Raw genomic sequence first — 24,484 nt, forward strand, 5'->3', positions numbered from 1 at the left:
TTTTCACCCACATACTCAGATGTGGATGCAGGGGATGACGAAAATGAGGATGACACTTATCATGTGGACACTGACCCCGATGATCAAAGCCAACCATGGGCAGACCCAACTGACCCAAAAGATCCACAGTCTGCCCCTGACACACATGTGTACAGTGTAAAAACATCTCCTACTGAGGACACTACTGCCTTTAACGCCCTCATTGAAAGAGCTGCAAGTAACCATGATGTGCAACTACATGCTGACCCTGTGGAGGAAGACTTTCTGGTCGACACCTTTTCCACTTCAGAATGCACAGTCAAAACCCTGCCCATGCTAAAAGGCGTCCTTAAGCATGCTGGTGACATTTTTAAAGAAACCACCAGGGCCAGGGTATTAAACCCAAGAATTGAGAATAAATATAGACCGGCACCTGTGGACCCTACTTATATAAGAGGACAGTTGCCATTGGACTCATTAGTTGTTTCTAATGCACGTAAGAGAGCAAACTCCCAGGTTACAGGTGATGCTCCTCCTCCTGACAAAGAGTCAAAAGTACTGGAGACTTCGGGAAAAAGGGTGGCAGCGCAGGCAGCTAACATCTGGCGCATTGCCAACACTCAGGCACTCTTAGCCAGATATGACAGGTCCCATTATGATACCCTTGAGACACTGTTGCAACACCTACCAGATCAGTACAAGGAGGGTGCAGAACTACTAATCCAAGAAGGAAAGCTTATAACAAATGCTTCCATCAAATGCGCGCTAGACGCAGCTGACACTGCAGCCAGGGCCATTAACACTAGCGTCATGTTAAGGAGACATGCCTGGTTAGGAATCTCTGGTTTCAAACCAGAAATACAAACATCTATCCTCAATCAGCCAGTTATCCCGGACTACTTATTTGGACCTGAGTTTGACACCACCCTTGAAAAAATTAAAAAAGACGCAGAGACTGCAAAATCTATGGGGGCTCTGCAGTCCCAGCAGTTGCGGGGTGGCTCTTTTCGTTGCTCCAATACTAGAGGACCTTCAAGAGGCCAGTCCGCACAGCAGACACAGTACAATAAAGAAAATTCACAATCCACCTACAATAAAAACAACAGGGGTGGATATCGTGGAAACAACATCAAGGGCAGAGGAAGAGGAAACAACAGTTCCAGATCCTCTGCCAATAACAAACAGTGACGCCCTGTCACTGCCCCCGACCATATAACACCTGTAGGGGGGAGACTACAACAGTTCCATCCATCCCCACAGACAGGTGGGTGAGAGACATTGTCCAGTACGGGTATTGCCTGGAATTAACATCCACTCCACCCAACATACCACCAAGACACCGTCCTATATCCGCAGAGCACTTACACTTATTGCAGCAGGAGGTCGTCAGCATGCTGCAAAAAGGAGCCATAGAGCTCGTGCCTGTAGAAGACCAAGGTTCAGGGGTGTACTCTCTGTATTTCTTAATACCCAAAAAGGACTGGTCTCTCAGACCTATACTAGACCTCAGGCCTCTGAACAGATACATTCTGTCAGAACATTTTCATATGCTCACCCTACAACAGGTTCTGCCGTTACTCAGTCAGGGAGACTTCCTCGCAACACTGGATCTAAAAGATGCGTATTTCCATATACCCATACACCCATCACACAGACAGTATTTCAGGTTCACTATTCAAAATCAACATTATCAGTTCAAAGTCCTCCCTTTCGGAGTAACAACGGCACCCAGGGTGTTCACAAAGTGCCTGGCGACAGTAGCAGCACACCTAAGGAGACAGCACATACATGTCTACCCTTATCTGGACGACTGGCTTATTCAAGCAAAGACGGCCCAGCAGTGTGCCAGCCACATGTCCCACACCATTCATCTCCTTCACAATCTTGGATTCTCGCTGAATTATCCAAAGTCACATCTTCAACCCGCCCACGTGCGACAGTACCTGGGCGCGACAATAAACACTCTGGCAGCCAAAGCTCAGCCAAATTCAGCGAGAATAAACAGCATGCAATTGCTGATACAAAAATCCAGACCTCAACACTCGCTTCCAGCAAAAGTGTTCATGCAGTTGATAGGCATGATGGCCTCCTGCATCTTCATAGTCCCGCACGCGAGACTACATATGCGTCCGCTTCAGGAGTGTTTAGTACGTCAGTGGAATCAGGCTCAAGGACAATTAAAAGACGTAGTGTTGGTGAGCGGTCGGGCATACAACTCTGCATTGATGGAACCCATAAAACCTTTGCAAGGGCCGACCGTTCCAGGAGCCTGTGCCACAGATTATACTGACGACGGACGCGTCTCTCCAGGGATGGGGAGCTCATGTACTCCACTACACAGTGCAGGGACTATGGACAGCACAGCAAAAGAAGATGCACATCAATCTTCTAGAATTGATGGCAATCTTCATGGCAATGAAGGCTTTCAAAGTACACTTGTGCAACAAAGCCGTGTTGATCCGGACGGACAACATGACTGCCATGTACTACATACAGAAGCAGGAGGTACACACTCTCCACAGTTGTCTCATCTGGCTCAGAGCATGTGGAAGTGGGCCATTCAGAGGAACATCTGCCTCATGGCGAACACCTTCCGGGCAAGGACAACCAGATGGCGGATCTGCTCAGCAGACAGTCACCAAATGCACGAGTGGGAGATACATCCGTCGGTACTCCAACCGTACTTCCAGCAGTGGGGTCATCCAGAGATAGACCTATTCACCACAAGGGAAAACGCAAAATGCCGAAGCTTCGCCGCCAGGTTCCCACATCAGCAGTCACAGGGCAATGCGATATGGATGAACTGGTCAGGCAGATTTGCGTACACTTTTCCCCCAGCACCTCTAATACCGCTGGTGGCACGCAAGCTGAAGCAACACTCGATGACACTTTTCCTAGTTGCTCCAACGTGGGCACGTCAGCCATGGTACACCACGCTAGTAGAACTTTCTGTGGTACTACATCAAAGACTGTGGCTAACACCCAGACTTTTAATGCAGAGCCATGGCGAAATTCAGCACCCAGATCCGCAACAGCTCAACCTGGCGATCTGGCTCCTGAAGTCTTAGAATTTGGCTACCTCAACTTGCCACCAGAATGCATGAACATCATCAAGGAGGCAAGAAGACCCACAACCAGAGCATGTTATGCGGCTAAATGGAAGAGGTTTGTCTTATGTTGTAACAATAATGACATTAACCCACTGGATGCATCTATTCAAAACATTATCTGTTATTTGTTGCACTTCTATAGATGTAATCTAGCGTACAGCTCCATTCGTATACATTTATCCGCAATAGCAGCTTATCTTCAAAACAGGCAGCACCTCTCACTATTCAGAGTGCCTGCCATTAAAGCTTTTCTGGAGGGACTCAAACGAGTAATCCCTCCCATACACCCGCCTTCACCTGTCTGGAATCTAAATGTGGTCCTCACCAGACTGATGGGACCACCTTTTAAACCTCTACACTCTTGTGAGATTCAATTTCTGATCTGGAAAGTTTCTTTCCTAGTAGCCATTACCTCACTAAGAAGAGTTAGTGAACTCCAGTCACTAACAATTCAAGAGCCATTCATACAGGTCCATGCAAATAGAGTTGTACTACGCACCAACCCTACATTCATGCCTAAGGTGATTTCGCAGTTCCACATGAACCAAACCATAGAACTGCCTGTTTTCTTTCCTAATCCAGAAAATGTTGCAGAGCGATCTCTGCATACATTAGATGTCAAAAGAGCTCTTCTGTACTATATAGACAGAACTCGGGATTTCAGGAAAACAAAACAACTGTTTGTTGCCTTTTCTCCACAGCACAAAGGCAACCCCATTTCCAAAGCAGGAATAGCCAGATGGATAGTTAAGTGTATACAGATTTGCTGTACCCCAAAAACCAAACCCAGCCCTGAAACCTAAAAATACCCCTGTACCCCAAAACCCAAACCCAGCCCTGAAACCTAAAAATAACCCAGTACCCCAAAACCCAAACCCAGCCCTGAACCCTAAAAATACCCCTGTACCCCAAAACCAACCCTGAAACCTAAAAATACCCCTGTACCCCAAAAACCAAACCCAGCCCTGAAACCTAAAAATACCCCTGTACCCCAAAAACCAAACCCAGCCCTGAAACCTAAAAATACCCCTGTACCCCAAAACCCAAACCCAGCCCTGAAACCTAAAAATACCCCTGTACCCCAAAAACCAAACCCAGCCCTGAAACCTAAAAAATACCCCTGTACCCCAAAACCCAGCCCTGAACCCTAAAAATACCCCTGTACCCCAAAACCTAAACCCAACCCTGAAACCTAAAAATACCACTGTACCCCAAAACCCAAACCCAATCCTGAAACCTAAAAATACCCCTGTACCCCAAAACCCAAGCCCAGCCATGAAACCTTAAAATACCCCTGTACCTCAAAACCCAAACCCAGCCCCGAACCCTAAAAATACCCCTGTACCCCAAAACCCAAACCCAACCCTGAAACCTAAAAATACCCCTGTACCCCAAAACCCAAACCCAACCCTGAAACCTAAAAATACCCCTGTACCCCAAAACCCAAACCCAACCCTGAAACTTAAAAATACCCCTGTACCCCAAAACCCAAACCCAACCCCGAAACCTTAAAATACCCCTGTACCCCAAAACTCAAACCCAGCCCTGAAACCTAAAAGTACCCCTGTACCTCATAACCCAAACCCAACCCTGAAACCTAAATACCCCTGTACCCCATAACCCAAACCTAGCCCTGAACCCTAAAAATACCCCTGTACCCCATAACCCAAACCTAGCCCTGAACCCTAAAAATACCCAAACACCCCAAAACATATACCTCAGTACCCCAAAACATATACTCCTATACTCATACTTATTTTTAAAAATTACTTAAATTAATATATTTAATTTATTATATTAAAATACATAAATTAATATATATATCTTTTTTAATATCAATTAAATTAAATAAATAATGTTAAATAAATTTTTTTTTAAATACTTACCTATACTTACGTTGTAATGGCATGCGTTGTAATAGCATCTGCTATGTAATGTCATGCGTTGTAAAGGCATCCGATGTAATGGATCCTGCGTTGTAAAAAATGTGTTGTAATAGTCGCGTTGTAACGGCTGTTTCCCGTTACGCACATTTCACCAGTCTTACTCCGAGCCCCGTTATGAAGGAGACACAAAGAGAGGGCAGATCAAAGCGCCTGTATGGGCAGCGGAGAGAGCGGGAGATGCAACTCTGCGTTCATCAATAACTCTGTGGCTTTAACCTGTCTGAGCAAGTCGAGCGCTGAGGTGAAATGCAGGTCACGGAGTCTCCCAGAGATGCAGCCAACAGGAACTGCAACTCCACTCTTCAAAACAGGGAGCTCGGAACAAAATTTAATAAGACATTGTTTAGGACAGATAATTGTTCGCCTGCCCGCCACAGAAAAAACAATCAGCAGTCAAAGCGATCGCTTTTGCGATCACTATTGTAAAAAAAAAAACGCCAGCGAGTGGTGTGCGCGCAACTGCAAAGCATCTGTCTACAATTATCGCTGCCGCGTCTAGCCGCGATAATTGAAGACATATGGCCTTTGGTGCGCGTAACAGACACCAATAGGTCATGGGCGGAGCTACGCGACCGCCCATGGCCTATTACATGTTCTGTTAAAGTACACGCACGCAAAGCCCCATGAAAATGGACCTAGGAAATGCACACGCACGAGCTGTGGGGAATTTCAAGGTCCATTTTCAAAACCCCTACAAAAGGACTCTGGCTGTGAGAACACTGCTGCACAGTGTACGCTAGGCCAAGACCTAAAAAAATAATAAAAAGGTTAGTGGAAAGACTTGCACTCTGATGCATTTATGGCACCTGACGTGATGCTGTAGATTTATAGTGTTGTATACTTAAATGTTTTTGGCTGAAAGTCAAATGAATTTTTTTATTTTCTTGCTTTAATTGTGCCACTGCTACACTCTACTTTGGAATTTTAATATGAGAAATATTATTGCCCCCTCTTTTCCTGAGTTGTCAATTTACACAATGACATACTCGCTGAACTGCCGATTTATGTTTTTCGTATTGCTTGCCATTGCGGATTTTAGTATTATTGTGACATAATAAATTCACCTTTCTGAGAATGTCCTTCCGTAGCTTGATTTACAAACATGAATTAAATGTTTTTGGTGTATCTTGGTGCTAGAATTATTTCTTTTAAAGGGTTGCTTATTATTAATGAAACATAAGTACGTCCCGTTTCTAACAGGTCACTATAAATGAAAACAGCAAAATTATGAGTGGGCAGTCTGATGCATAGAATGTCTATAATTGTTAAACGGGGGAGTGGGAGAGGTCCGTGCTTTCAGTGGGATGAAAAAAGTGAGGAAGGGTCTTTCGAAGGGTAGTGACCAATGAAATTAAGGGCGTGGCTTAAAATAACGTTCGCTAAAAATCTGTGCTTTGCATAGTGTGCCGTCTGACTTGTATTTTGCTGCTCTTGTCATTGCATCCAGATATATGATACAACAAGTAACATCATACCTACAACCAGTCAGGACCATTGGCTTTCTTAATGGTTGTTAGTAAGCATAAGATAAATAAGCAGCAACCATGGCTGGTGTATAATATTGAAAAAGCTTCCACTTAAAGCCCTGGTGACACCACAACGATGTTGCTCCTCCTGAGTTTCCAATAAAGAAGGGAAATCCAGAGAGAAAATGACTCTTTAAAGGATTTCCGTTCTCCTACACCACTCACCTGGCATGACGTCATGCCATAACTTCTCCACTAGTGAGAAGTGAGCAGTGTGAGCAGCACACATCGATGTGCCTGCTGTCACTGCAGTCCTGGGCACAAAACAGAGCCCGATAGAGACCTGTTTCGAGGCCCCCTTTAAAAAACTGCTGGTGCTCCGCACCAGTGAGACCTGGCCCACTTAAAGCCCTGTGAGTGGTACTCATTTTGTTGGTCGATTTCCGAAAGAGTTCATTCTTGTCTCGCATTCAGATCATTTGGGTTTGAGCCTTGCAAATATCACTCCATTCATTAGATGGCTGTAAGGGCAGTAGCGACATGACCCCCTCCAAAGATGACTCGTTGGATGACAAGTTGATAAAGGATTTTGCCAAAGGAAAATATAAAATGTATGTATTTGTTTTGTTTTATCAAGAAAACAAACATGACTGAGATCACAGATCCTTCCCTCACACCATATAATCTGCTGACCTCTCTCTTAACCTGTTCCATGCTCGTGACGGAACCGCTCCGTCACGAGCCTCGGGTGGGCTGTGCTGGTGACGGGACGGTTCCGTGACGGCCTGCTCGCTGCGCCTACGCGGCGCTGATGTTGCGCCTGCGTGGCCCGTTCTATTGAGCGGGCGGGCCGTGACGGAAGCGCTCTGTCACAAGCACAGCCCACCCGAGGCTCGTGACGGAGTGGTTCCGTCATGAGTACGGGAGCGCTGCGCGGCCCTCCCTAGCGCTGCGGCGGAATAGCCACCGCAGCTAAGGGGTTAATGTTCGACGCTGGAAAACATTGCAATGTCCGATACCAGCTATTAATATCACCATGCCCCAGCACCTCTCGCATGTCTTCATCTGACTACTCGTGGAGGCATCCAATTAGGCGACAAGTTTACCAAATAAAAAAAAAATTCCCATGCAATTTGGAATGCATCGTCACCTTCCTAGCCAATCGCCATTTCAAATTAGTCCTTTTCTACTGCATCCCAGCCAGGAAAGCAAATTATATATCCATTCTTCCATTTGGTGTCTTTCCCGTGAATTGATCTTGCGCCAGTTTTAACTAGTAGCATTCCCAATAGATAGATTTTTTTTAAAACACACTCCTACACAGGCTCATATACACACAAAACAGACTCCAACAAATATAACCTCCACAACACCACCGAAGAAAACAACCCCTACCACCACCACCACAACAACCACCTCTTTTTCAACCGTCAGCCATTTTGAGCCTGTCCCTGCCTGCAGACAAAGATTTGGCATCACATATCTTATGCTGCAGCAATAAAAACATCTGTGCCTACAGTTGCGCACTCTATTAATACAGTGTTAGTTCATGATAGCATACAGACTGCACCCAGCAGCTCCAATAGCCCATCAACATGTAACAATAACACAATGGGTATGTTTTGCATACACACTCCCATGCTTTACTTTGAATGAGGAAAACCATCACCAATGCCGGCGATTCCTCACATTAAGAGGAAAACCGCCAATGAATGCAAATGAATCCTCGAGTGGTTAGAGGTTTAAAAATATATATATATATTCCTAATGTTCAATCTGCTGTTCCGTCCCAACACCTCTGTTTCCACCTATAATCCTTTTCCTGTGACTGCGAATGCGCATGCCTCACGCATCGCGGTTGGATGGAGTAGAGGGATAGAGTCCGCATATGAACATCTCCATCATTCTTTAGCACAAGCCAGGTAGGGTGTTACAGCAGGACTGGTTCCCACTTTCAGTAAAGTCTCTACAGAATGACGGGAGAGCGGAGAGACATGCTGGTAAACTGCCTTTTCTAGTCTGCAAAATAGATGGGGGTAAGAAGGTGGTCCCGCCTCCTCCACAACCTGCTTATCAACTTGTTATGAACCTGCATCACTCTGTACCTTTGCACCACCATCTCCTGCCCCGGGCTGCCAGCACATATGAGTCAAAGGGGGGAGGAGAAGGAAGCAGGTATGGTGGTCAGCAGATGTGGGCCCTGGCCAGACCCCTAAGATGGTACAGCATGCTTAAGGTAAGTTACACAATGTGGGATTAAAACTGTACATGCGTAGGTTGTCTAAGACAACGATAGACAAAGCAATGTCCTTGTATGGGAACTCACCACTGCTGAGCTTTTTCTACCCAGTTTCTGCCCAGGCTTGTGTGTGTTTTTTTTCGGCTGAACAAACCTGATGCCGCTCACACCTCTGGACCCAGCAGTGGACGCATTTAAAAAAATGCTATCAGATAGGAAAATACTTTGGATGGTGCGGGGGGGGTGGTATGGGGGGGTGACCGTGTATAATGCGCCGTTAGCCCACTTATTTATTCAGCACCTGCTGCCTAAAGATCTGTCATAGAAGCCTGAACATTTTGCAAGAACAAAGGAAAGCTCAAGAGACTCAAATAGGAAGCCACAAGGGAAATCATATTAAGACTTCATGAACCTAAAGCCATGGTTCTCTTTTGATCCTCCACCACAGATGTTTCTCCTTATCATATCTAGTCTAGCCTTAATCTGTCAAATCCTAATTCAAAATTAAATCCTCGCACGTTTTACTTTCTGCCTTCATATATTTCTCCTGTTCCACTGGCAATTGGAAACACTTCTGCTGACAATTCCGAGTAAATAGATTGAAATGTATGACGAAAGGTTGAAGCAAACTATCCAACCACCTTTGCTGTGTGACAAAAGCATGATTAGAAGAGTCATGGTCAATCACGTCAGAAGACCGGGCCCACAGGCTTCTTAAACATGCATCACTTTCCTTGTTAGCTCTCTGCATTGCTGTCTTTCCTTGAACCTATCCTACACTCTGCCCTTCCTACTCACTACTGTCACTGAGAAATAACTTTAATGGTTTCACAGTGTTTTTCGTATACCGTCAGGGGCTTTAACCTCTTTGCCTTTCTTGTTTAGGGACCGTCTAGTCCTCTTTTTGAAACTTTGTTCCCTCAGCTGTAATGTTACCGTTTCTCGCAAATTCAGGACGGATCCAATAAACATTCTTATTTGAAGTTAGATGTACCAAACCTAGTACTCAGTTTCTGAAGTATTGGAAAGATAACTAAACTTCAGAATAAAGGGGCACTTTCGTAGCCATGATACATAGAAATACAAAAATATGCACGTCATAAGCCAATCTCGCTTACAAGAAAGATCAGTTACAACCCTTACTTGGAATGGGTGGACGGAACAGCGGGTTAATGCGTTCAAAATGATACCTCAATTTCAGTGCCTGCTTCAGTGACGAAGATGACAGTCAGTGAGGCGGATGCATAAAAGTGATGCTTCAAATCTTGCTGACTGTTATTTTCGGTTGGGATAATGAAAGACCAACATAAACATCCACAGATTATAGCCCTAGAAAGTGCAGTAACATGTGTAATGTGTTAGTTTAGCTGGCAAAAGTGTGAGCCCATAAGTGAAGCATTTATTTCTGCTCACTGAATACTGTGATGTGTTGATAATGTCTCCACTAGGAATGATGCTTCCAGAATTGGGAAGAAGCTAAAGGTTTTCTCTTTACTCTAAACTCCTCTACTTAAAATTGTGTTTCCACTCCAATTCCAAAGAAACTCAGCGGTCATGGAGAGAGGATGCTAATTGGCTAATATGAATACAGAGACTGAAAAGATCAGCATGATGTTCCTATCCAGATATTTGTAATGTGGGACTAAACTGGTGAAGTAAATAAATGCCAAACGAAGTGCAAATGTTTTTTCAGAATTTCTTTGTAATAGGTATCTTTAGAGACTGCATTCAGTGTGTCCTTGTGGACAATATCTCTTTTAGTAAGTCTGCTCTTTTGCCACAAAAGGTCTGGTGAGCTGTATGTATGGCCAACCTTCTTTCATACATGCAGGTGATCTTTCTAGATTTCAAAATCCACAGTGTACTTCTATCAAAAATATTGTACTCTTTGGACCAATATTATCAGGTTGTATGTGAATGAAGTGACATTGTGCAATTGTTGCTTCGGGACCTCTTTAAGAATATAGAGCAATATGTACTAAAACTGGAGCAAAAAGTGGTAGCAATTTTCCATGTCAATATGTTATGACCACAAGAGACAGCAGACCACCATGCCTGTCTACATTTCAAAACAGAATGCTTTTTAAATGTATTTTCTTTAAAGAAGTCCATTTTTCCTTCAAGGTAAAATGGGGCTTCTTTAAATACAAAATAAATAAAAAAGTTTTCAGTTTTGAAACTCTTCAGTGAGAGCTGACACTGCAACCCCAATTTGCAAAGGGTAATCGGTTCGGGGGGCTTCTTTTGCAAATGAGATACCACCCCAACTTGACAGGCAACTTATCAATTGTTTGTCTCAAACCGTTAATACAAAGGGAACCAATTTGGTATTTGAAAGGGGGGCCCAATATATGTAACCACTTCTAAACCCATTTTGCAATTCTGAATGTAATTTCCAAAGCGTAAAATGGGTTTAGTGCAAATGTAGAAGTGCTTTTTGCTGTCATTAACCTTGAATTTTAGCCATTGGGAGGGTTTGCGACCACAAAAACTCTTGGAACATCTGGCCCATACATCCTAGAGGGAACACCGAAGGTCTGTACCTCTGTGCCACTCAAGTCATAATGCTACATGACAACCTAATAAAAGTGTATATTCATTCAAATATGACTGCTCCTCGTTTGTTAAATAGCGACCCACACAAAACCCAGTATATCCAGTATCATGCTATTCCTGATTGCATTCCTCATTTGTTATTCATGGGGATCCTCTTGGTTCCTGCTGGAGGTAACACTATTGTGACATGGATATTTTGGAGCACAGGTAGGCATGTGGCAATATCATATATCAGCTGGGTAAGTTGGGTGTTTTTGTAGTCTAGAGGCATCCTTAAACCTGCACTGCTACTTTGCGTGGACAGTGTAGGGGGCAGGAAGGCGCTTATTGGGCCCATGCAATATAAATGTGTAGATTTCCTAATCGTTACGAGGTAATTTCCATAAAGGATTCTGTTTGTTGGTGACCACTTGTGCTTCACCATATTTGTTTGATACATTTGTGCTGTAAACATCCCTGTCATAGTTAACAACCGTTCATATAGTATATTTTAAGTTTAGTTCCCTTTGATGCAGAAACGTGTTAGCCATGAGACAGCATCATGTCTAAAATAAAACTGTAGAGAAACCTTCGTCACTTAACTTTTATATTTTATTTACTCAGCAATATCTTGCACATTCTACTCCACGTTTTGAGCCACACCAGTTTTTTCTGATCCCTCTTTCTATTCAGTTATGATTGTATTTAGTACTGGAGAGAAGTGCACACTCTTGAATAATCAGCATTTAGAGGTAGAAAATAGAATGCTGAAAGAGTAAGATTCAAGTGCCAAGTAGTTTACTGTCCATGTTGCTTCTCTTAGTTTTTTTTTTTTTTTTTTTTTTTTTTTTAGCTAGTTCACATTCAACACTCTGCATGTTATTAAAATATATCAAACCCAGGCAAATTGTAAGACATGTTCCTCATTAGAGGATGGTCAAATAGGACCTCAGGGGTTTTTCGCTTTCTAAGGATCGATTAGCAAAAAATACTAACAATTGTATTAATGCATTTTTCATGCACATGGCAGCTGCATCTAAAATGCAGCGAAGTAGCTCAATGAACAATTGAACAGGTATATTTCATGAAACCTTTACTTTAATGAAAAACTACTTGCAAGGTCCGCATTCGCAATAGACTGAAGAATTGTGTGAAGCATGTGAATATACAGCATTACGTGCTACAAATGGATAATTAAAAGAAAGTAACATTTTCCTTTCTGGCTCTGCACACCTGGTACATCTCCTTTCATTGCATCTTCCAGCACCGGCTTTGCACAGTAGACCTATTATTTCTATTCTTCTACATGTCATGTCACACTTCCGCTTCTGTCAATCTCTCTCCCTCTCTCTCTTTCCCTCTCTTTCTCTCTCTTTCCCTCTCTCTCCAGTACACTGATAAAAATCTTTCACATGCCTGAAGAGGCAAGAAAATCCAGAGGCTTTTATATGAGATACACTATGGTGGTCACATGCAGAAGGAACATGTTTGTCCTCTTGCTGGATGCTTGGTGCTCCAGCTCACTTAGCATCTGCGACTAGTGCACATTTCTGGTGTGCAGCCACTGCCCAGCATCAGGGCTGGCTATTGCCATTGGCGAGCAAAGCCTAGGTCCAATCTTCAGTCATGCCAGTGGCTCCAGTGATCCAGTTTGAAGGGCTTTTAATCACTTGATCGTGCTGCAGATGTTTTATGTTTGTGGCATGTGTTGCTGTAGATTTGTAACAAAGAAGGGGTACCCCTAATAACGTTTCCTTTATCCGGGTAAACAAAATACATGTAAATGAATCTATAGGAAACAGTTCAACATGTGGACCAATAATACATTAAACAAAAAAGTACAAACCCAATCGGGCATTTAATTATAAATTCATAATTTATTAATACAAAAACTTATTTTCTTTCCTTTTCGTTTTTATAAATCTAGAAGTGTGAAACAGTGGCACCATATAAATATATCTGTACATTCATTAAACTGCAATCATGTATTTTAATCAGTTTCTTATTGGCATCTTAATTTCTTTAATTCATAGATCGCCAAATGTACAATGATACACTTACATTTTTCAGATAAACACTCTATTCTAAAAAGAGACACTGAAAAGCAACTAATACAATCAGATAACACCAAACATTTAAATCATCACAACATTTCATGGCTTGAGTGAAATACACTATCTACGCGCGTTTCGGCTGAGCCTTCATCAGGTAGCCATGTATTTTTGGTATCTGAAAAAAAACAAAAAAAAAACAACACTTGTTGTCAAACATTGGTGCAACTTAATCTAAGGTGATTACATACACTAAGTCCTACTATATACATCTCATATATATAATGTTCTGAAACAGAACTTTTGTTAAAAAACACTAACTATACAATTGTATTTACACTTTCATTACTAGTCACCTAGATACTAACAAGAGCAACACAGTAGAGAATTTTATTAGCCAAATAAAAAGACAAGTAAGAGACAAATACATTAATCAGTGAGCGAACCCAGAACCTGATTGCGTCCGCTCACAGAGAAACAAATAGCAATAGAGAAAACGGATCAAAGGAATAAAAGGAGAGTAGAAAAAGCCACGATTATTATATACATAATGGCCCATGTATCTACCTTATTGTACGTTTGGCCAAAGAAAGAGAGGTCAGACAAATACACTACATTGCCAAACACCCCATGTGTATGATTATCTAATATCGCTAAAAACAACTTGCACGGTGGCTTAATACAACAACCATAGAATGACCTAATAGGTACCTTTTGCACCAAGAGATACAGAACCGTAATGGGGATCACCCTTCCTTAAACTGTGAGCGAATTGGAGTCTTCTAGATCTAAATAGAAACAGAGATAAATTACTGATTATCAGGTTTCATGGCATACCATACGGTATAATAAAAATAATGGTACTTACCCCCCTGTAAACTCCGGGAGGTTTCATGAAGGACAATAATTAATACCCCATCTAGTACACATCCTGAAAGAATGAATGGTAAATGCTGAGAACAACACTCGATGTTACATTGAAAGAATTCAGTACATGTCCCTAAGGACATATCCATTCTAGGTTACATGAATGTTGAGTAAGCGGGGTGTCAAATCAAGATCCCTAATGCCGTAACTATAGCTATAAACAGATTAATAGCTTGCATGGGCCCCTTAACCCCAAAACGCGTGTCAATAGATGATATTAATGACATCATGTAACAAGATACCTTGTTCAGGGTAAGATGGCGAGTGCGGTGCTTGCTGCAACCTGCACCGCTAGGTAGAATGGCGTCGGCGGCCTTGCTGAAAATGGCGTGCACGTCCGCCCCGCGGGCCGTGCTTTATGGCCCCGTCCGTAGAACGGTAACTAGAGGGTTCGAGGTAGACCTTTCGAAGGATAACGGACACCGGAGACGTCAGTCTATGCAGAGTCTCTCTACAGAGACATAGTAAGTGGACCGGCACCCCAGACCCCTCTGTATAGAAGCGCTGTAAATTCCGGGGCAGCCCCGTACGTCAGACGTGGACCACGTCTGTAGTGAACAGCGTTACAGCGTGCTAGAGCTGCTGTAATGATAACGAGAATTTAAAGGGGAAGCGCACTATGAACGGCCTGAACCACTCTCAGCCTAACAAATATAAAAGTGTGCTTCCCAGGCTCAAATAAAGCTGTAATAAATTTTGCCCAAGAGAAAAAACCCGTAATCTAAAATAAATGCACCATTGCCTATGCTGAATACCAGGTCTGGATAAAAATCTGTTCTCAATATTGAAAACAGGCCACTCTATTACAGTGGGAAAAAGAGCCCCAAATGAATACAGTCCCAACCTACTTATAGAGTCCAACCCATGGTCTTAACTATAAATGTAACATTTAAATGAAACCACCAAAAGATACATAATGAACAGTGGCTTTATTAATATTTGGTTGGATAACTTGAGGTATAGAGATCGAATCTTACAAGTCAAAACGGACTAAAAGTACGGTGCATCAATTAATGATTGTTATACAGTATAGCTTGGGCCCAAGGGATTTCATTGTTCAATCCCTTTTTGTAAGTGTCCAAAGTGAAGATCCAAAAGACCTCTCTACGTTTACTGATCTCAGTACCTACAGACCCATTTTGTGTATCTTCTCTAAAAGGAGCCACTGGATGTCCTTTTCTGTGTGATTGGCATCCATATAGTGTTGAACAAGGGGGGCCTGAATTTTCTTGGTCCTGATTGCCAACCTATGCTCCATAAGGCGAGTAGCCATAGAGCTTAAAGTTTCTCCTACATATGTCAAGTGGCACGGGCAAGCAACCAGGTATACTAAATTTTTAGTTTTACAATTCGTTAGAGATTTAAGATCAATCTTGGTGCCATTTACTGTATATTCTTTGGTTTCAATGGCATACTGACATGATACACATGCCATGCATTTGTAATTGCCTATTAGGGCAGCCGCCCCATTCAATGTCGTTTGTACAGATTCTTTCAGTCGTGGTGTCAATCGCGACGTGTGATTAAATCCTTAAGATTTTTATTTTTGCGGTTTACGAACATAGGTTCAGGATGTGTACTATCTGAAGTATTACTTATTGTCCTTCATGAAACTCTCCTGAGTTTACAGGGGGGTAAGTACCATTATTTTTATTGTACCTTATGGTACTCCTCGTAGGCCGTGAAACCTGATAATCAGTAATTTATCCCTGTTTCTATTTAGATCTAGAAGACCCCAATTCGCTCACAGTTTAAGGAGGGTGATCCCAATTACTGTTCTGTATCTCTCTGTGCAAAAGGTACCTATTAGGTCATTCTATGGTTGTTGTATTAAGCCACCGTGCAGGTTGTTTTTAGAGACATTAGATAATCACACACATGGGGTGTTTGGCGATGTAGTGTATTTGTCTGACCTCTCTTTCTTTGGCTAAACGTTCAATGAAGTAGATACATGGGCCATTATGTATATAATAATCGTGGCTTTTTCTACTCCCCTTTGATTCCTTTGATCCATTTTCTCTATTGATATTTGTTTCTCTGTGAGCGGACGCAATCAGGTTCTGGGTTTGCTCACTGATTAATGTATTTGTCTCTTACTTGTCTTTTTATTTGGCTAATAAAATTCTCTACTGTGTTGCTCTTGTTAGTATCTAGGTGACTAGTAATGAAAGTGTAAATAAAATTGTATAGTTAGTGTTTCTTAACAAAAGTTCTGTTTCAGAACATTATGTATATGAAATGTGTATAGTAGGACTTATAGTGTATGTACTCACCTTAGATTAATTTGTACCAATGTTTTGACAACAAGTGTTGTTTTCTGTTTGGTTTGTTTTTTTCAGATACCAAAAATACATGGCTACCTGATGAAGGCTCAGCCGAAACGCGCGTAGATAGTGTATTCCACTTAAGCCATGAAATTTTGTGATGATTTAAATTTTTGGTGTTATCTGATTGTATTAGTTTGCTTTTCTGTGTCTCTTTTTTTAATAGAATGTTTATCTGAAAAATGTAAGTGTACCATTGTACATTTGGAGATCTATGAATTAAATGAATTAAGATGCCAATAAGAAACTGATTAAAATACATGATGTTGATTGCAGTTTAATGAATGTTCAGATATATCTATATTTATATGGTACCACTGTTTCACACTTCTATATTTATAAAAACGAAAAGGAAAGAAAATAAGTTTTTGTATTAATAAATTATGAGTTTATACTTAAATGTCAAGTTGGGATTGTACGTTTTTGTTTAATGTATTATTGGTCCACAAGTTGCACTGTTTCCTAAAGATTCCTTTACATGTATGTGTTGCTGTAGATACACACGCTGTGCATACTCCTGTCTTGTGTTGAGTTTGGACGTGTACAAAAGTCTTTTGAGTCACGAGGTATAGTGACTCCTCCCTACTTCAGTAGTGCGCATGAACATTGGCTCCATAGTCAATTTTTTACTTAAGCGATTGAGCTCGGACATGCTTCATCAAGGCATCTGAGTAGATGCCTGTGGCTGAATTTGTCGCGCACTGCCCTTCCAGTGGCCGAGCTTCCAGCCCTCATTTTTTGACCAGCCTGCCACAGCTTTTGAGCCGTGGGTCAGCATTGATCCAAAACTTTAGAGTCAACATTCTTGTCTACTCGAGCACCCCAAAAGCAAGCGTTACTCAACAACCTCTTCGATGCAGAAAGACACTTCGAAGCTGAAACACCCATCAGCACAGAAGAAACGCTGACGGCTCCAAGCTGGGTCGACACTGAAACCCGCATCGGAGTTGAAGCAGGAACCGACAACTAAACCAACTTTGTAGCCAAAACACGCATCAGGCTCGAAAACAACTTCAAAGTCCAGACAGACTGCAAAACTCAGTCATCCCTCTACATCGGACTCAGAAGTACAACAGTCAATTCCTTTTTTTAAATTTTAAACACAACTTTTTATTAGGGTTTGAGATAAACAAAACCATACAACAGGTATGTCATCCACCACCTACAAGAGCTACAAATACATAGACGCGCCTGTGACCCATGGGAAACAACTGTCATCAAGTTGCAATCAGCAATGACAACATTTATATTAGAAATGTTGGACGGTCGAACCAGAAATGTCAAAAGGAAAACAAAACCCACTGAAAATGTATCACCTGGGGTAGAACACTATAAACTGTGTCCCACCAGCTTCCACAGATGACAATTCTTGAACGTCTGCCGGAGGAACTGGTCTTGCCTCAACGCCTGGGGATTCATCCTCAAAGAGGAAAAAGTATTACTAAGCCTCTAATTCAGGTCCAGCAGACTCAACCTTGAAAAAGGCAGTTTACATTTGAAGAACAAATAACAATGGTGCACCCACCACCTCGTAAGCAGAAAAAGAGACATTACAAGGGTACAAGCCTCCTACCACAACCACCTGCTTCCCCACCGCTTCCTCATACACCTCCGCCCCCTCCCCCACCTTCTCCATTACCACCACCGCCACCACAAGGGTCTTACATCTCATACAATGGAGAAGTTAGCCCACTCGATTAGATTTTGATGTGGTCCTCTATTCCCAGGTTCTACAGGATAATCCATGGCAGGTCTACACAGTGGTATCTCCAGGACTCAATGATCCAGACTTCTACCCGGCAATGCATTCTCCGCCTCATGAAACCACCTTGTACCACAAGGTTATTCAACCAGCTCATTTCCGCAAGGTAGGCCTACGCTCTTTACAAGAAGATGAAGACTTCTTGGTACAAACCCTTTCACACACACAAAAGGCCACTCAGTTCCTGCCAATTCGTAAAGGCATGCTCAAGTCAACGCAGGAAGTGTTCATAGAACCAGTAAAAGCCAGGGTGGGGACACCAACGGTAAATAAAAAGTACAAACCTTTGCCTTCTGACCCAAAATACATCACTGGTTGTCTCCCTGTCTCATCAGTGGTCCATGCTGAACTTCAAAGGGTTAATACCCAGGGTACTGTGGATGCCTGCCCCCATTAAGGAAAGAAAAAATATGATGCAGCAGGGAAGAGTGTTGCAGCACAATCTGAAACCCATTGGCGAATTGCCTATTCCATGGGATTTTTGTCCAGGTATGACCATGCCTACTGGGATGAGATGGGAGAGCTTATGCAGTATCTACCAGACCAGTAAAACATTAGGGCACAGTATTAGAAGGCCAAACCATCTCTAATACATCCATTAGTTTTGCCCTTGATGCAGCGGACACCGCTCCAAGAGGGGTTAACTCCAGCATCCTTATTAGGGGGCATGCCTGGCTTCAAATATCCGAATTTAAGCCAGAGGTTCAACAGTATCTGATTAACTTACAGTTTGATTGAGCACATCTTTTTGGCCCTCCGGTTGATCAGATGCTGGAGAAAATAAAAAAAGATACACTGCCAAGGCAAGGGGAGCTTTACAATCTCCATTTCCTCTCACCCATTTCCGTTGGCCACAGTTTTGCTGGGGTTCTGACACCACTTCCCAAGAGGCGCACACTACCGATCAATGGCAGCACAGCACATCCTGCCTTCTAGAGGGTATTTTCGAGGGTCATATAGAGGGAATAACATAGGTAGAGGAGGAGCGGCTAAATCTGCTGCTAGTACTAAACAGGGACTCCCTTAACTCCTCCCCGCAACCCAAACACACAACACCTGTCGGGCGAAGACTTCAGGGGTTCCTACCACAATGGAGCTACATCACTTCCAACCAGTGGGTCCTAAACATTGTGGAACATTCGTATTTCCTGGAACTCACTGCAGCACCCTCAAAAATGCCCTAACCCCCACACTCCCTTGCCCCTCAACATCTTTACCTTGTTAAGAGGAAGTAAATGCTGTATTACAAAAAGATGCCATAGAGCCAGCGCTGTGCAACAGTGGACTACAACCACAGAAACAAGGGGGTTTACTCACTGTATTTCCTCATTCCCAAAAATACGTTTTCCTCAGGCCCATCCTAGACCCACGGCCTCTCAACAAGTGCATCAAACCAGAGCATTTCCACATGGTTCCGCTGCAAGATGGCATACTGCTCCTAAGACAAGGCAACATCATGACCGCCATGCATTTAAAGAATGTCTATTTCCACTTACCAGTCCACCCAGGAAATCTGTGTTACCTAAGGTTTGTGGTAAATAACCAACATTATCAATTCAAAGTTCTACCCTTTGGTGTCACCACATCATCCAGGGTTTTCACAAAATGTTTGGCAATGGTCTCAGCTCACTTACAAAGGAACAGTGTCCACGTCTTCCAATATTTAGACAATTGGCTGAGAAAGAGCTAATGCAAATAATGTCGTGCTCACACACACAGAAAATTGGAGCTTCTCCACTATCTGGGCTTAACCATGAACCTGGGCAAATCCCATCTACAGCCATTACAAATTCAACATTTTCTAGAGTCAATCCTAAACATGGAAAACCTATCTGAGTCCCACTTAACATTTTGGTCCTGTTGCCTCTTGTTCAGATACATTTCAGATAACAGTTTGCTCAGTCATGCGATTGTTAGTGATGATGGCATTGCCATTGTATTGCACGCTAGACTTCACCTGCGTCCACTCCAAGAGTGCTTAGCCGAGCAGTGGCCACAAGCAGAGGGTCACTGGGAGGATCTGATTTTGTTAAAGGCTAGTGCATATCACTATCTGAAGTGGTGGAACACCAGAAACATAAAACAGGGCAGGTCTTTTCTAGACCCTATTCCTCAGGTGACCCTTAACACAGATGCATCCCCTCACAAGATGGGGGGCACATCTAGAAAACCTTAATGTTCAAGGTCTGTGAACTACCCTACTACAAACATCGTACATAAAGTACCTGGAGTTGTGAGCGATTCAATTAGCACTCAAGGCATTTTTCTGCCGAATTTATTACAAAACAGTCCTAATCAAAACAGACATGATGACTACGATGTACTACCTTCTGAAACAGAGAGGCACACACTCGTCTCCAACTGTCCACTTGAGCTCAGAGCATTTGGTGATGGACGATACAGTACAAATTACACCTTTTAGCGGAGCTCTACCAGGCATGGACAATGACTTTGCAGATCTGCTCAGCAGAATGCAGCAACACGTCCACGAGTAGGAACTCAACCCTTGGATCCTACTCCCGTACTTCCAAATGTGGGGTTTCCCGACATAGATCTGTTTGCAGCTGCCGAAAACACCAAGTGCCCAAACTTAATCTCAAGATTCCCACACTGACAGTCCAAGAAAAATGCACTGTAGATGAAGAGTGCCGGGATAATTGCCTACACTTTTCCACCTCTAGCACTGCTTCCAAATGAGGTCAGGAAATTAAGGCAAATACTCCTCACACTAATTCTAGTTCCTCTCACATGGGCCAGACAACCGTGCTTCACTACTCTCTGAGAGCTCTCTCTAGTTCCACTTCAGAAGCTCCCAAACAAGCCGGACCTTCTCACGCAACATCAGGGAACACTAAGACATCCCAATCCAAAGCAACTCAGCCTAGTGATTATGTCCTGAAATCCTCAAGTTTTGGTAATTTAATTTACCCCCACAGTGCATGCATATCCTCAGGGAAGCCCGTTGCCCCATCATTGGGGCCTATTATGCAGAAAAGTGGAAAAGATTCACAGTCTACTGTTTTCCTAAATAAATCAATCCTCAATAACCACAGGTACAGGACAGTGTCTGCTACCTTTTTAACTTGTAATGCTATTGACTAACTTACACATCTGTTCGACCTACATTTAGCTGCAGTGGCAGGCTACCTCCAGTCAGGGAACACGCCTCCCTCTTCAGGATCCCTGTAATCTAAAGCTTTCATGGAAGGTTTGAATAGACAAACCTCCCATACTATCACCGGTATCTTCCTAGAATCAGAATATAGTTCTCTCAAGATTAATTGAGCCCCTTTTAAACCCCTCCATTCTTGTCCATTGCTGTTTCTGTCATAGAAAGTAGCCTTCTTAGGCACTATAACCTCCCTTAGACAGGCGAGTGAGTTTCAAGCGTTAACCCTAGAAGAACTTTTTTTCAAAGTACAGCCTGACAAGGTAGTTATTCATGCCAACCCAAAGTTCCTACCTAAGGTGATGTCTTACCTTCACCTCAGCCAAACCATAGATTAACCAGTGTACTTTCCACGTCCAACCACAGTAGGAGAACAGCTTCTTCATACACTAGAAGTTAAAAGAGCCCTAATGTATTATATAGATAGGACACAAACATGTTGTAAAACTCAAGTTATTTGTAGCCTTCTCTAAATCTTATAAAGGCACTGCTATTTTAAAGCAGGGAATTGCTCGCTGGCTTGTCACATGTAATCAAACAAGCTATGCTAAAGCCAAAAGGCAGCTAATAGCACCTCCAAGACAACATTCTTCTAGGAAAGAAAGCACTTGAATGGATTTTGTTGACAATATTCCAGTTGTGGAAATTTGTAAGGCTGCTACGTAGTTCATACCATACAATTTTACTAAACACTACTCTGTGGACTTTCTAGCAAAACAGGAGTCCTACGTGGGACAAGCTGTTCTACGTACACTTTTTCAGTGTTCTGCAACATCCTCCGGCTAACCACAACCTTACAGGGGAAACCGGAAGCCATGGGTTTTTGCAGATAACTTATTTACTCTGTATTGCTTAGTACATGAACATCATTATGCTTCCCTTTACCCTATCCTACACCCGCTGGGTGGGAAAACAATCTTTCTATGGAGCTTATATTCATGCACAATACTGTAGAAAGGTTGAATCTCTATACCTTATGACTCGAAAGACTTTCTTCGAACAAAATCAAGTGGTACATGTCCAAGCCCAACACTAAATGGCAGGAGTATGCACAGCATGTGAATCTGCAGCACTACATGCCACAAACGGATGTCTACAGGGTATGCAACATATTCCTCTAACACCCATCAGCCCTTTTCCTTGTCCTTCTCTCATCTGCTGCCACACACCAACACCAACCCAACAAACAACTTGTCACCGTTCTGAGGTGTTAAGGGGAGGTGTTGGGTTGTTTGTGTTCAGAGGCCAATCACTGCTGTGATGCTATCATTCACATGCCTTCCAACTTACAAAGGAATTTAAGGAGGAAGCTGGGCCTTGGACGGGCAGGACCCCATGCTGAGAGCTACCTAAGAGGCACTGTGCCCCTCACCAAACTCCACCCACCCTGACAAAAAAAAAGCAAAGTGTCATTGAGGCTGTCGCTGATGTGCTGCTGTTTTAGCACAACTCTTAATGGACATCGGTTGCTTACTGCCTCTGAAAATCGAGCTGGAAATCCACTGTTTACAGTGGATTTCAGCTCGTATTCCCTGCCACTGTATGATTTTGGCTCCTCACTATATAAGGGGAACTGAAATTGTGTAACACACGATGGCACTGTGTGGGTTGGCTGATCTGCAGTCAGGAGCTGACCTGTGAATACAGAAGCGATGCCATCCTGCTTAATTGTATTGAGCAGTAACATTGAGAGCGGCAAATTTCTTTTTGCCCCTTCTATCCTATAAGAGGCCAGCTCTGCCAAGCATACTGACATTTAAGCATGGCTGCAGCAGGGATTGTACTCCGTTTACTGTAGGGGATTAAGGTGTAGTGGGGGACCTTCGATCACTGGTCGATCTTCCACCGTCCTCGCCATGAAAGACTGTGTTTTGAATATTGTCCCTTATGCAGCCCAGGTGGATTCTCGGCAGTCTGCCCTCCAGCTGTCCGAAGAATAGCTGCATTTTGTAAGGAGTCGATGCTTTTGGCACATTTTCAATGTTATTAGTGCCAGTTTTAGATCCGCTTACTGCATTTTATTGAAACAGTACATAGTGTTGGCGTGGTGCCTTTTTGGAGCAGCACTTTATAGCTTCGCCTTCCCACCCTTTACACTTTGATTTTATTGATTCATTTGTTGAAGAGTTGGGCATCATCTTCTTACATGACAGATGGGCCAGGCTGAGTTGAGGCAGTGTCATTTTCCTGCGTCCAACAATAAGTAGCATTTAGAAACCAAACATACGTTGTTACAACTATGATCAAGAGTATGTTTACGGTCCTTATTTAGAGTTTGTTACCGCCTAAAATACACAGTAGAATCCATTGGTTGAATCTCATGCAGTTTACTATGCCTCTGAAGATGCACTAGATCAGTGGTTCTTAACCTTGATCCGAGGATCCCTGAGGTCTGAGAGGCCTACTAAGGCGGTCCTCGTGTGTGGTACAAAAGTAAATAATATTACAATGAATACATACATATAAAGAAGCAAGATTTTTAAACTTTATATATTTGTGAAATAAACAAAATATTTCAGCATTTGTTTGGCATTTACTAATTTCTATGTTTTTGTGTATTATTTTGAGGTTCAAATCATTCAAATTGCCGAGACTCTGGCTTCTCGGCTTCCAATAACGACTCAGTATGGGTCCCAGGATTCCAGTAATGAATGAATCAATGTGGGTTGACAGAAGTCAAAAGGTTAGGTACCACTGTACTAGATTTCTCTGTAATGTTCAACAATCGGAGGATTTTTATTCAGGGCGTAAGTCTTTTTTTATTATTAAAACAAATGCTATTTATGTAGTGGGTTTACCCAAAGTAATCTTTTGGGAAATGTATTATTAGCTAAACTAAAGCAAAACAGATCACAATCGCAGGCACTCCCTGCTCACCGAGGTATGTGACAGAGGAGGCATTATGGTTTGTCTTGTGTCTTTAAAGATAATAGGGTAGATTGACAGGGTATGTCGGCCAATTGCATTTCATTGAAA

At 42.7% G+C, this 24,484-nt stretch overlaps 1 protein-coding gene across 2 annotated transcripts in view; it reads left to right on the forward strand.

Annotated features, from left to right (window-relative positions):
• Positions 1-24,484, forward strand: part of SNCAIP (synuclein alpha interacting protein) — a 440,197-nt gene that overhangs the window by 303,548 nt on the left and 112,165 nt on the right. The window lies entirely within an intron of this gene.

The sequence above is a fragment of the Lissotriton vulgaris genome, chromosome 3_1 (assembly GCF_964263255.1).
Source record: "Lissotriton vulgaris chromosome 3_1, aLisVul1.2, whole genome shotgun sequence".
In the NCBI taxonomy this organism is placed as follows: domain Eukaryota; kingdom Metazoa; phylum Chordata; class Amphibia; order Caudata; family Salamandridae; genus Lissotriton; species Lissotriton vulgaris.